This window comes from Oryctolagus cuniculus, chromosome 14 (assembly GCF_051225735.1).
Source record: "Oryctolagus cuniculus isolate XC-2025 breed Fujian yellow rabbit chromosome 14, ASM5122573v1, whole genome shotgun sequence".
NCBI classification, from domain to species: domain Eukaryota; kingdom Metazoa; phylum Chordata; class Mammalia; order Lagomorpha; family Leporidae; genus Oryctolagus; species Oryctolagus cuniculus.
In genome coordinates this window covers 88840312-88854008 of record NC_142880.1, presented here as the reverse complement: position 1 = coordinate 88854008, position 13697 = coordinate 88840312, and the positions used below count along the sequence as shown (strand labels likewise).

Sequence of the window (13697 nt, the reverse complement as noted above, 5' to 3'; positions counted from 1 at the left end):
GAGAGTTGTTTTTCATCTGCTTGTTCACTCCCAAAATGGCCACAATAGCTGGAGCCAGGTTGATCCAAAACCAGGAGCCAGGAGCTTCTTCCAGGTCTCCCACGCAGGTGCAGGGGCCCAAGGACTTGGACCACCTTCCACTGCTTTCCCAGGCCACAGCAGAGAGCTGGATCAGAAGTGCAGCAGCTAAGACTCAAACTGATGCCCATATGGGATTCCGGCATGTTAATGATGACTTTGTATGTATGCACTCATGTTTTGGACAGGGGCTAATGACATCATTAGATCTCAAGAGTCCAATCCACCACAATAATTAAAATCACAGGAGACTTTCAAGACCTTCTTTTCATGGTCAAGAAGACTGATGCCCACAGGGGTTGATGCTGGGATTCACAGAAGTAACTTCTTTGTTGCACAACAAAGATTACATTCCTAGGTTCCTGTAGCACACTCTATCCCACATCCTCCTGATGTAAGGTGCAAGGCCACACTTGTGTCACAGTTGCATATTAACTAAACCAGTATTATGAGGCAGGTGTTGTGGCCTAGTGGGTAAACTGCCGCCTGCAGTGCGGCATCCCATATGGGCGCCAGTTTGAGTCCTGGCTGCTCCACTTCCGATCCAGCTCTCTGCGATGGCCTGGGAAAGCAGTTGAAGATGGCCCACGTCCTTGGGCCCCTACATCCACATGGGAGACCTGGAGGAAGCTCCTGGCTCCTGGCTTCGGATGGGTTCAGCTCCAGCCATTGCAGCCATTTGGGGAGTGAACCAGCGGACAGAGACCTCTCTTTTTTCTCTTTCTCTCTCTGCCTCTCTGTAACTCTGTCTTTCAAATAAATAAACAAATATTAAAAATGAGTATTTTGTATTCCTTTGGAAGAAGTTTCTTAAACACATGGTTTCCTTTAAGAGAAAGTGGGTTGAAAGTGGGCGAAAAGGCACTGTGTTGAGACCTACAAAATATTGCCTTTTACATTTCAAAAATGCCATTAATGAGTAAATGAGTGGTATGAAGTGTTCAATTTATAAAATAAAAGTATAGAGAGAGAAGCTGCTTTTTTCCGGTACCCTGAGAGTTCCTGCTGCAACTTCCATACAAGGTATTTTGGGGGCAAATGATTTTATTTTAAGATAAAGGCAGGCGAAGCAGCTCAGGGCGTAATTATGAAAACCGTGTTCATGATAATGATAACAGGAGTGTCTGAGGGTTTGTGGTGTACCAGGCACAGCCACACTACATGAGACTAAGTCGTCTCATGCAATTTTATCCTTGGCAGCATTCAATGATGTAGGTACTGTCACCAGGTCTACAGATGGAGAGCCTGAGACACAGGAAGGCTAGTTACTTGCCCAGGTCAAGTCGGTAAATAAGTAGGCAGAGCTGCAAGTCCACGGGGTTGAGAAAGGCTTGTGCTCCACCACCAAATGCAGGGTTCAGCCCCGACAAATTGAACTAAAGCCCGTTTGAAAGACCTGAGCAACAAATCAGTACTAATTCTCCCAAGACACCTTCTCTGGGCAACCTCTCTCCCAAATACGCATATCAAATTTTTCATTAAGACTTACCTCGCCTTTTACTTTGCATTTTTCTTTTATTTACAGTTTTTCTTTGTCTTCAGGGTGTATTGGCTATTAACAAGATGGCAAGAAATGGTCTTACCGAAACGTGCTAATTTCAGAAATATTGACATGGATCAACCCCCAGAACCACTAGAAAGGTGAAAGGCGAGACGTGGACATCCAAGGCAGTGGAAGTGGGGTCTCTTTGAGCTGAACTTCATGTCTCTTCTTAATCTGGCAGGACAAATCCAGGTTGCCCACTTGAGGGGCATGTATTTCCCTTTGTTCTCAGGGCTTACACAGGACATAGGCAGCTAATCCATGAATTAAAAGAAAACCTTTTCATCCATGTAAAAAACATGTGCAATATGATGTAGAACCCAGGAGATTTTTTTTCAGAGTTCAGTTTTTTCAATTTTTAAAATCTTAATTTTAATTAGTTTTTAACAGATTCAGTGTGATTTTTAGATACAATAGTAAAAACATAATGATGTCCCCTTCCTCCTACCCTCCCTCTCTTACCCTCTTTCCCTCTCACCATTTTTCCTTTCTTTGTTTTTTTTTTTTTTAGTTTTTGAGATAACATTTTAAAATTACATTACAATAAAAGGCTTAATACTTCACCAAATAAGTTTAACAAGTAAAAAAGCAAAAATACCCTGATTTAGTGGGAATACAGACAACAGCTATAAATAATCATTGCACAGAGAATTGATCATTCCACCCATTTATGGTAAATTTTAAATTAATCAGAGATCATTAAAACTCTAGTAGCATACCATTCTTAACCATTGGTCTGACAAAGGTATAAAAGTTTTAGAAAACTATATGTGTAGACATGCTGATATACACAGACATTTCTTTCTTTTCTCTATTTCTTTTTGATAATTTTCAAAGTTTTAGCTTCCACATGTAAGGGAGTAGGTGCTGCGTTTGTCTTTCTGGCCCAGCTTGTCTCTCTCAACCTCATGTCCACCAGTTGCTTGCATTCTGCTGCAGCTTCCAGGCTGAGTTGAGTTTGGGTCCCGAGATGGCCGTCTGACAGATGCTGAAGGGAGAGTGGATCCAGCAGTGACCTAGTTACTTGGTGTGACTTTACACTTGTGTCCCAGTACCAGGAACCAAGAGCAGGGACAACCTGTCCCAGCTGGGTCATATTCGAGTTTCCTGAGGAAAGCTTGGGTGAGCAGTGTGCCTGTGGATTTACACAACGCCACCAGGAGACCTGGTGTTCCCTGCAGTACCAGGGACAGCTGTCTGAATGTACCGGACACATTGTGGAAATGCTGTGGAGTATGGCAGTGATTTATTAGGGCTGACTGGGCGTGCCAAGCCAGGCCTGGCTGTCAGCGCAGGCAGAAGGAAGGGATATGGTGTTGGTTCTCGCCTGGCCTTTGCTTACTTAGCAAGCTGTGTTCCTGGGCTAATAGTTTGCTTCCTTGCCCTGCCTTCTCATGCCCAGCGTGTAGGGGCTGGACAGCATCTGTGATTTCAAGGAGAAGTTGTAACAAATGAAGATTTCCTTCCATCCCCTTACTCCTCACGTTATCAGAATTTCTGGAAGACAGGAGATGACCAGAAAAATTGTCAACAATCAAGTAAAATTTTATACTGAAAAAATTTATATGTACTTTATTTTTTCAATATTTATGCATTTATTTGAAAGTCAGAGTTACAGAGACATAGAGAAAAAAGAGAGAGAGAAAGAGGAAGAGAGAGAGAGAGGAAGAGAGAGAAAGAGAGAGCGATCTTGCATCTACCGGTTGACTCCTGAAATAGCTGCAACAGCTGAGACTGTCGTGGAAATTACAGATCAGTAAGACTAACTTCTATAATCCAAAACTGGTATATGAGCTGCCGGCACCGCGGCTCAACAGGCTAATCCTCCGCCTTGTGGTGCCGGCACACCGGCTTCTAGTCCCGGTCAGGGCGCCAGATTCTGTCCCGGTTGCCCCTCTTCCAGGCCAGCTCTCTGCTGTGGCCAGGGAGGGCAGTGGAGGATGGCCCAGGTGATTGGGCCCTGCACCCCATGGGAGACCAGGAGAAGCACCTGGCTCCTGGCTTCGGATCAGCGCGGTGTGCCAGCCGCAGCGCACTGGCCGAGGCAGCCATTGGAGGGTGAACCAACAGCAAAAGGAAGACCTTTCTCTCTGTCTCTCTCTCTCTCTCTCTCACTGTCCACTAAAAAAAAAAAAGAAAGAAAAAAGAAAAAAAACTGGTATATGACAAAAATGTGAAAAGCCATCATTGTGCAATTGTCAGAACCCATAGAACGTATGCACAAGGGGTCAATCCCAGGGTAAACTATGTTATTGGGTGACAATGAGCATCCATGTACATTCATAGATTGTGACGAATATTCTACTTTGGTGCAGGATGGGGACAGTAAGAGGATGGATGGAAGAGTAAAGGGAATATGGGAATCCTACTCTCTCTTCCATTTTGCAGTGAGCTTCAAATCTCTCTAGAAATGAAGTCCATTAAAAAATCAAAAAGCTAAAAATGGTGCAAGAGGACATTAAAATGCTATGATGACCTGACTCATTGGACACGCATAGCCTGCAGCTCCACTCTGATCTTCCAGGAACTCATGGGTCACGGATGCCTCTGTCCTGTATGCGCCATCATGATGGCCCCGGGCCCCTTCCCTCTTCAGTTTCAGTGCCTGCCTCCTTCTTGGCACAGCATCCTCTCACCAGGCTCTCTTCTGCCCTTCACGCTCACTGACCCGGATCACCTCTAGTTTTCCACAGGGCACTGAAGGAGGAAGTCTTGCCCTTGAGGTTCTGGCTTATCCCACCAGGTGTTTGCAGGATTTCATCCTAGATATGAGATTGAACAGTATGCCTCCAAAATTCCTGGAAACTCAGATGTGAGCTTATTTAAAAATGGAGTCTTTGCTAAGGGAATTTTACAAAGCCGTCATTCTGGATTAGGGTCAGCCATGAATCCAACATGGCCATTGTCCTGAGAAGACAAGAGGGCATACAGAGACCCAACCACAGAGGCCAGAAGCCTGTGTGATGACTACCAATGCTGCCCCAAGCCAAGGAACGCCAAGGAGGCTGGCACCAGCCTGTGGGGCAAGCCGGGGTCGTTCCTACCGACTTCAGAGCCCATTTCTGGGTTTTGTACCTACAGCCTCCAGAAACGTGAGTGAGATGTTCTGATGTTTAAAGCCCCTCGGTTTGTGGTATGCTGTCAGGATAGCCCCAGGAAACTAGTCCAGATTCTGAGCACAGGTGCGGGTTTGTCAGAACTTCACCTCCCTGGGGGTGAGCACCGATGCACTGACTGTGGTGCCACTTGGGATGCAGGCATCCCATATCTGAGGAGCTGCGTTGGAGTCCTGGCTCCACTTCCAATTACAGCTCCCTGCCAATGCACGCCCTGGGAAGTAGCAGTGGTAGCTTAAGTATTTCAGTGGTAGCTTAAGTATCCCTGACACCTGTGTGGGAGGCCCGGATGTTGTTCTGTGTTCCTGGCTTTTGCTTAACGCAATTCTAGCAGTTGAGGGCATTTGGGGAGTGAGACAGTGGTTGGAATACCTTTTTTTAAAAACTTTTATTTATATATTTATTTATTTTATTTTATTTTTTGACAGGCAGAGCGGACAGTGAGAGAGAGAGACAGAGAGAAAGGTCTTCCTTTGCCGTTGGTTCACCCTCCAATGGCCGCCGCAGCCGGTGTGCTTCGGCCAGCGCACCGTGCTTATCCGAAGGCAGGAGCCAGGTGCTTCTCCTGGTCTCCCATGGGGTGCAGGGCCCAAGCACTTGGGCCATCCTCCACTGCACTCCCTGGCCACAGCAGAGAGCTGGCCTGGAAGAGGGACAACCGGGACAGAATCTGGCGCCCCGACTGGGACTAGAACCCGGCGTGCCGGTGCTGCAAGGTGGAGGATTAGCCTAGTGAGCCGCGGCGCCGGCTGGAATACCTTTTTCTGTTTCTCTGTCGCTCCCCCTCTTCATGGAGGAACGACACAGGACCCTGCGCTGTTCTTTTGTCTGCTCGGCCCTTCCCGGGTTTGCTGCTGGTTCTTCCCGGGTTGGCTACCGACCCTTCCACCTCCGTGGAAGGGCGGTTCCCCCTGCCACTTTCCCCACTTCCGCAGGGGAGCGGCACACCGCCGGCCGGCTCTCTCGGGGGCTGCACAGGAGTTCCTTCAGATAGATGTTCCTGGTGCATGTTGTCTCTCTCCTCCTTTATAGTCCTCTTCCGCCAATCCCATCTCTGCTACCCACACGCCGAGTACGCTTCTCTCCTCCAATCAGGAGCAGGTCCTACAGTTTATTGGTTGAACTGGAGGCAGCTGTGTAGAAGCTGTTTCCTCCTCTCCCAGCGCCATATTGTGGGAGAGCAGATGCATAGAATAAGTCTTAATTCTAGTAACTTAGTCTAGTCCGAGTTGCTCCCAGTTGCTCCCCACATCTCTCTTCCTCTGTCTCTCTGCCTTTCTAATACAATGAAAATAAATAAAAAAGTTAAATTTTTTTTAAATAAAAAAGAACTTTACCTCCATTTTTATCATTATTTGCTGGTTGAGATCTTTTATCTTTATCCTCATGTATATTCACTCAATCCTGACATAAAAATTAAAAAAAAAAACACTCCTCAACATGGTTTGCTATGATAGCTCTTAAATGAACGGTTTCTGTTGTCCCTGGCTAAACATCTTCTTTTCTTTGTAATATTAGATTCTCCGATTTGCTCCCAAACCATTAATTGTAGCTATTTATCACCTATCATATCAGTTCTAATTCTTCTGTTGCGCCGTTCAAGGCTTTTCTTAATTAGCCATCTCCCCACTTATCAGACTCTTTCATGTGTTTCTTCTACTCTAACCTGAGTTCTCACTCATGCTCTCTGCCCTTCTTTCATTCCTGGAACGCCTGGAAGCCCTCTGCAGGCTTCTCTGTCACTACAAAGCCCACCCAACTTCCAAATTGCAGCTCAGGGTGTCTCTCCATCTTCTGAACACATTTGTGGCTTTCTTTTCTTTAATAGTTTTTTTATTTCTGTATTTTCATTGTATTTGAAAAACAGAGGACAGAGACATCTTCCATCTGCCTGTTCCCTCCACAAATGTTGAAACCAAAGCCAGGAGCCCAGAACTCAATCCAGCTCTCCCATGAGGGTCACAAGGACTGGAGTACCTGACCGTCACCACGGCATTACAGGAGGCACATCAACAAGAAACTAGACTGGAAGTAGAGCAGCTGGAGCTTGAGCCAGGCACTGTGATATGAGATGTGGGCACTCCAAGCAGTGACCTGACCAGGGGGCCAATTGCTTGCCCCTTGCATCATTATTTTCCAAACTCATCTTATAATTCTGTTCATTACCACACACATATATATCTTCTTTTTACAATTTTTAATTTATTGATCTTCATTTTATTTGAAAGACAGAAAGATAAAAATACAGAGAGAGAGAGAGAGAGAGAGATGTTCCATCTGCTGGTTTACCCTCCAAATGCCCACAACAATGAGGGCTGGACTGCACCAACGCCAGGAGCCAGGAATTCAATCTGGGTCTCCCGCATAGGTAGTAGCGACCCAAGTAAGTACTGGAACCATTGTCTGTGCCTCCCAGGGTGTTCTTTAGCAGGAATCTGGATGGGAAGCCTCACTGGGACTCAAACCAGGCACTCCTATGTGGAGTGTGGGAGCCCCAAGTAGCATCTGAACTGCCACACTAAGCACTAATAATTTTGTGATTTTGTTCAGCCTATCTAAGTTGATTTTATGCTGTTGATACTTTTTTATATCCTCTCATAGATCTGAGCATAGTAATGAACACCCATTAAGATTTAAATAAATTTACATTCATCCAGAGCAGTCATGGGGTGTTCAGCAAACTTGGCCAAAGATTCTCTTAGGAGACAATGTACTTAACCTACTAGAACTCTCTGAGGGGTCAAGAAGCATGTGGATATAATTTCTTTAACCTTTCAAAAAGCCTTCACAAAGTTCCACTCCAGAGGTTACTTAAAAATAAAAATGAGTCATGATGAGATTGTGGGGCCTGTTTTGTCACGGTTAGGGAACTGGCGTGAGGGTTGGAAGCAGCCTGAATCGGCTCTTCTAGTAACGAATGCCATATGTTCCCAACTGTCTGCTCAAAGGAAATGGGGGTCCTTCTCTGGGCAGAGGGAGGTCCGAGGGGTGACCCCCTCAACAAGTCCACGGCTCAGTTTTCCATGGCATGTTTTGGAAGAGAGCGTGTATGCTGAAGTCTTTCTCAGAAGCAGTAAGCCCAGCCAACAGCGGGGAAACTCTAGGAGACTCCGGGAGGACGTCCACTGTCCCAGGAGTGACTGATGTGTGTGAGTGTTGGCAGGGGCGAGGGAGAGCATCGGGGGAAAGCAGCACCGGCGAGTTTTGGGAGATGATGAATTCTGGGGTATCAGTTAGTACCAACTACCAAGCAAGGGATCCAAGATGTTCACTTCTCCTCCTCAAACAGTGTTGTTAAAATATTTGACGAGCATTTATTTAGAAAAAAGGCCAAAGTCGGCCTAGGGGGAGAGCTGAGAAGATGCCAGCTCTCAAACTCTTCCCTGCTGTCCTGAGAAATTCAGCCGAACCCTTGAGTTGCAAAACAACGACTACACCGTTGAGTGGCACTACCCTCCCCTGAGACCACCTACTTGTGAGCCTGTCACGCACATGGGACTCCTCCCTGCTCACGAAGAAGCACTGGTGTTCCATGGAATCTCCTATGTAGGAAGAAGAGGATTTTAACAGAAGAACAGGGTGCTCACTGCTGGGAATAGTGCTGGGAGGGAAAGAGAACACCAACCACTTGAAAGGTGTGTGTGGACAGAAAGAGAGAGCTTGAATGCAAAAGAAGGTGTGACTCCCAGCTGAAGGGAAACATGGCATCCAGAACAATCCTGAGGTGGTGTGCTAAGGCAGAACATAGTGCTGGGACTTCCCACCCAATGCCGACATGACCAGTGCCTGATGGAACGTTCAGAGCTCTGGGTCTGGGTGTTGCAGCTTCATATTATACAGCTGTGTACTTCAAGTCTGGAAACTTCTGTAAGAAGTAATCTCAGAAAATGTGAAAATTTCAGCCCCTAGCCTTTCATCCTCCTATATAGAAGGATTCAAACAGACAATGAGTAGGCGCAAAGCTAGTCTAATTTTAGGTATGAGCCCATCTGCTGGGGAAGCTAAGATTGGAACAGTTCACAGGGAAATCATGAATTTGGAGTTAGCAGATAACAGTGATTCTTCTGTTTAGCAACTCAAATAGATAAAGCAGAAGCCATGCTAGATGGAGCCCTAAACAGTGAGGTGCAAGGATTATCTTGAAGGGAAAAAGTAGAACCTTTCTTTCTGTGTTAGAGAAGTCCCACCCAGTAATCACAGCTCTTTCTTTCCAGGCAATATAACGATGGTTTACTGGCACAGAGAGAAGAACTGAAGGAAGGAAGGAAGAAGCCCAGTCTAGGGGACTGAGTCCGGAAGAGGAATCTGCCCTTGGCAAGGTCTGAATGATAGAGGAGAAGCTGAATCAGGGATTCCGGGGAGTGGGACCAGAGAGAGGAGCAGGTGGCTGGGACTGTAGCAGTGACTACCAGGATGGCACTAGAAAGGACATTATTTTTTCTCTCCATGGCTATGCAGTGATAGTTAAAAAAGGGACAACATGTTAGAAAGGATAATCTTTTTTTTAAAGATTTATTTATTTATTTGAAAGACAGAGTTGCAGAAAGACAGAAGGAGGGAGGGAAGAAGAGTGAGAGAGATCCTCTATCCACTGGTTCACTCCCCAGATGGCCACAACAGCCAGAGCTGTGCTGATCTGAAGTCAGGAGCCAGGAGCTTCTTCCGGGTCTCCCACATGGATGCAAGGGCCCGAGGACTTGGGCCATCCTGTACTGCCCACCCCCCCTCCCCTCCAGGCCACAGCAGAGAGCTGGATCAGAAGTGGAGCAGCCGGGACTAGAACAGGTGCCCATATGGGATGCTGACACTGCAGGTGGTGGCTTTACCTGTTATGCCTCAGCACCAGAAAAATATGGAACGGTTCACGAATTTATGGGTCATCCTTGCGCAAGGGCCGTGCTAATCTTCTCTGTATTGTTCCAATTTTAGTATATGTGCTGCCTAAGTGAGCACAGAAAGGACGATCTTTATTTTTTTTAAAAAGATTTGTTTTATTTATTTGAAAGACAGAGTTACAGAGAGAGGCAGAGAGCCAGAGAGAGAGGTCTTCCATTTGCAGCTTCACTCCCTAGATGGCCGCGATGGCTGGAGCTGGGCCTATCTGAAGCCAGGAGCCAGGAGCTTCTTCCAGGTCTCCCATGCAGGTGCAGGGTCCCAAGGACTTGGGCCTTCTACTGCTTTCCCAGGCCACAGCAGAGAGCTGGATCAGAAGAGGAGCAGCCGGGACTAGAAGTGGTGCCCACGTGGGATGCCGGCGGCTTCAGGCCAGGGCGTTAACCCGCTGCATCACAGCACTGGCCCCTGAAAGGACCATCTTTAGAGTTGAAAGGATTACATAAGAGTCCATAAATCCCTGAAAAGTAGAAACTATCCCCTTAGTATGAGGATGGTGTAACCTTATAGAACAGCGTCTTTTTGGACAAGACACTGCCCTAGCATGCATGGAACTTATCATGGAATGACCTCTAAAGGGGCCTACACACAGACACATGTCCATAAACCTTCAGTGGTCTCCTTTGCTCCCATCACCATTTGGTTCTCTGTCTACTCCATTCCATGGTCACTGGATCAGTCTTCTATTATGGCACGTGTTACACTGAATCAAGGCTGGTTATTTCCCTAGGGATCCTTGAAGTTGTACATTATATTGTATAGAATACATAATCATTGACTAGTTAGTTCAGTTAATTGAGTGATTACATATGCCCCCAAGGGGATTGGTGACACTATACAGAAACATGTAAGACCTGTATATTGGAAATAAATAAACAAAAGGTGAAATTAGGACAAAAGGAAGCAGGCTAGACAATGTAAAATATACCCCAGAGTCAGAAGAAACTCTTAAATTGGAGTTGGGAGTGTGGAGAGAGGGCTCCTGGACAGAGAAGTGAGGTTAAGAGAATTCTAGGCAGAGGGTTCTGGCATGTGGGGTGTTTGCATAATGATGCAAGATGCTAGAAGCTGGGGTTGGAGTGGTGGCTGCCAGGTGGTGTCCATGAGACTGGAGATGAGCAAGGGATCATATTGCAGAGGGTTCTTCAGAATCTGTGTGGAGCAGGATTTTATTTTCTGGGAGCCAAAGTGTGTCATGACCCAGTCTACATTTTAAAACTATCTCTCCACATTTCAGGCATGGAAAGTCAAGACTCATGTTCTACATGAAGGATCTCTGTGAGTGAGACCCAGTGAAAAGAAGTGGCCACCAAAGAAGGATGTACTTTTCTCTGAAGGGAGGGGAGAACTTCCATTTTGCTTATGGCCTTGTCTAAACACTGATGGAGATTGTGGACTCAAAAGGCTTCCATGGCCTAGGTAACTCATGTCAAGAGCCTCGGGTGGTCATAGACATCATATATAAGAGTGTTAATTGTTAAATTAACAAAAGGAGTTACTGTGCACTAACTCCCCATGCAGGACCTCTGTCCTCAATGAGTTGTATTATGAGAGTTAACTATAAAACCAATTGTCAAACAGTTTGTGTGTGTGTGTGTGTGTGCAAATTGTTGAACTCTTCACTTAGTATAGAGTTGGTCTTCTGTGTACAAAGTTAATTGAAAATGAATCTTAATGGAGAATGGGACTGGCAAGGGGAGAGGGAGGAGAAGGAGGGGTGCAAGAATGGGTGGGAGGGTGGGTATGGTGGGAAGAATCACTATATTCCTAAAATTATATTTATTAAATTTGTATTCCTTAAAAATAAATAAATAAAAAAATAAGAATGGGAATAGGAGAGGGAGGAGGAAGAAGGGGGGAGCCTGGGTGGCAGGGATGTTAGGGTAGAAAGTATCACTGTGTTACTGAATCTGTATATATGAAGCACATGAAATTCGTATACCTTAAATAAAATTTTATAAAGATAAAAAAAATCTCCAGCATTTCAGAGGGTGCAGGATGGATTAGAACATAAATTGTGATCCCAACCCCTCCCCTCCAAATCTCTCACCTTTTCTCTAAGAACCTCAGAAGGTGAACTAACATTTTATTTTCCCATTTCAAAGAGAAAAATAGACTATTTGGCACAAACTCTTTTGCACATTTGCCAATTCCCACAGTCAAGAAGAAACCGATGGCACCTCCCTCCTTCCTGGTCCATGAAGGAGTTAACTCTTCCTGCCCAACACTCATTAGTGCGCAATATTTTCCCAGGCAGATGGCTTCCTCTTTTATGTGGTGCCTTTCTTTTTGTCCTGGTTCCTTCTCCTTAGCCAATCAAGCATGCACCTCCTCCGCCCCTTGTTTCCTCTCCAGTCAGTTTTCTCTCCTTTCTTCCACAGTTCAGTTGCTGGAGTTTTTTTATATTCGCAGTTCATGCTTCTTCTAAGCCACTCTTCAACTGGTTTCACTCTGGATTTTGTCCCTGATTGCTCTAACCTAGATTCCAGTGACTTCCAAGCAGCTAAGTGTAAGGAATACATCCATTCTTCTCTTATTTGACATGATCATGACATTTGAAATAGTAGACTATTCTTTTTTTGAAAGTCTCTCTTCCTTCATTCCCTCTTTTTGTTTTGCTTCTATATAGAAAATATGATTATTACATTTTGACATTTGCAGATTTAGAATCATATACCTATCTCTTTCTTTAAAAAACATTATTTATCTATTTATTAGAGAGGTAGAGTTACAGACAGAGAGAGGGAGAGACAGAGAGAAAGGTCTTCCATCTACTGGTTCACTCCCTAAATGGCCACAATGGCCAGAGCTGGGCTGATCTGAAGCCAGGAGCCAGGAGCCAGGAGCCTGTTCCAAGTCTCCCACACAGGTGCAGGGGCCCAAGCACCTGGGCCACCTTTCACTGCCTTCCCAAGCCATAAGCAAGCAGCTGGATCAGTAGCAGAGCAGCCAGGACTTGAACCAGTGCCCACAGGCGGAGGCTTAGCCTACTTATTTCTTAAATATTCAAGTTTTCCAGAAATACTTATCTGAACTCTTAAAAAGAGATGGACAAAAGGAACACATTTGGGCATTGTTAGCACATGAGTCCACATGAAGTCACAGGTGAGAGGATGGACAATAAGGAAGAAATAGGCTATTCACAGAATCCTAAAGAATACCTATAGATATGAAGTTGGGAAGAGAAACCAGATAAAAAAGTGAAATCAAAGGAGCACAGGGACCAAGGAGAGAAAAACACAGGAAAAGCAGTGGAAGAAGAGAATGAAGAAGAATGTGGCCTACATTCCATGGGAAGTTCAAATAGGGTTACATATGAAGAGTCCAGGAGATGTGGCAATTAGGATGTCCATGTGGCCTTTAGGGAAACAATTTCCATGCACTGATGAAAACAGAAAGGTAGAAGCCAATTTGCATCACCTACATAGTTACAGGAAGAAGGGGAAGTCAGCAAAGGAGGTCATTACATTTATACTCCATTTTCAAGAACCTTGTTGGGGGCCACAACTTTGAGAAGGAAAAACGTTCAGACAAGTCCTTATCTCCCTGTGTTCCTGCTTCTGTAATGAAAAGCCTTGGGTTGAGTCATTTATAAAGAGCATACGTTTGTCATTCACAGTTCTGGAGGCTGGGAAGTCCAAGGTCAAGGAGCCAGCATTGCCGGTGTCTGGGAAAGGGCTGCTGTCTGCATTCCCTACATCCTCACGTGGCAGAGGGCAAGCGCTGTGTCCTCACCTGGGAAGGGAGACAGAAGTGGAACAGGGACACAGGCCACGTGACGCCTTTTTATGTGCATTGATACTATTCACGTCAGGGAGCCCTCAAGATCCATTGCTTCTGAGAGCCTCATCTGTTAATAGTATCACACTGGTGATTAAGAGTCATAATATGGGCCAGCGCCGCAGCTCACTTGGCTAATCCTCCGCCTGCGGCGCCAGTACCCCGGGTTCTAGTCCCGGTTGGGGCACCAGTTCTGTCCCGGTCGCTCCTCTTCCACTCCAGCTCTCTGTTGTGGCCCAGGAGTGCAGTGGAGGATGGCCCAAGTGTTTGGGTCCTGCACCTGCATG

At 45.8% G+C, this 13697-nt stretch overlaps 1 non-coding gene across 1 annotated transcript; it reads right to left on the bottom strand.

The window, feature by feature from the left end:
* Positions 1-9583: 9583 nt before the first annotated feature.
* On the bottom strand, positions 9584-9690 carry LOC127492914 (U6 spliceosomal RNA). The gene has a single exon (XR_007922732.3). It is a non-coding gene; the product is annotated as a U6 spliceosomal RNA (small nuclear RNA).
* Between the last annotated feature and the right edge of the window lie 4007 nt (positions 9691-13697).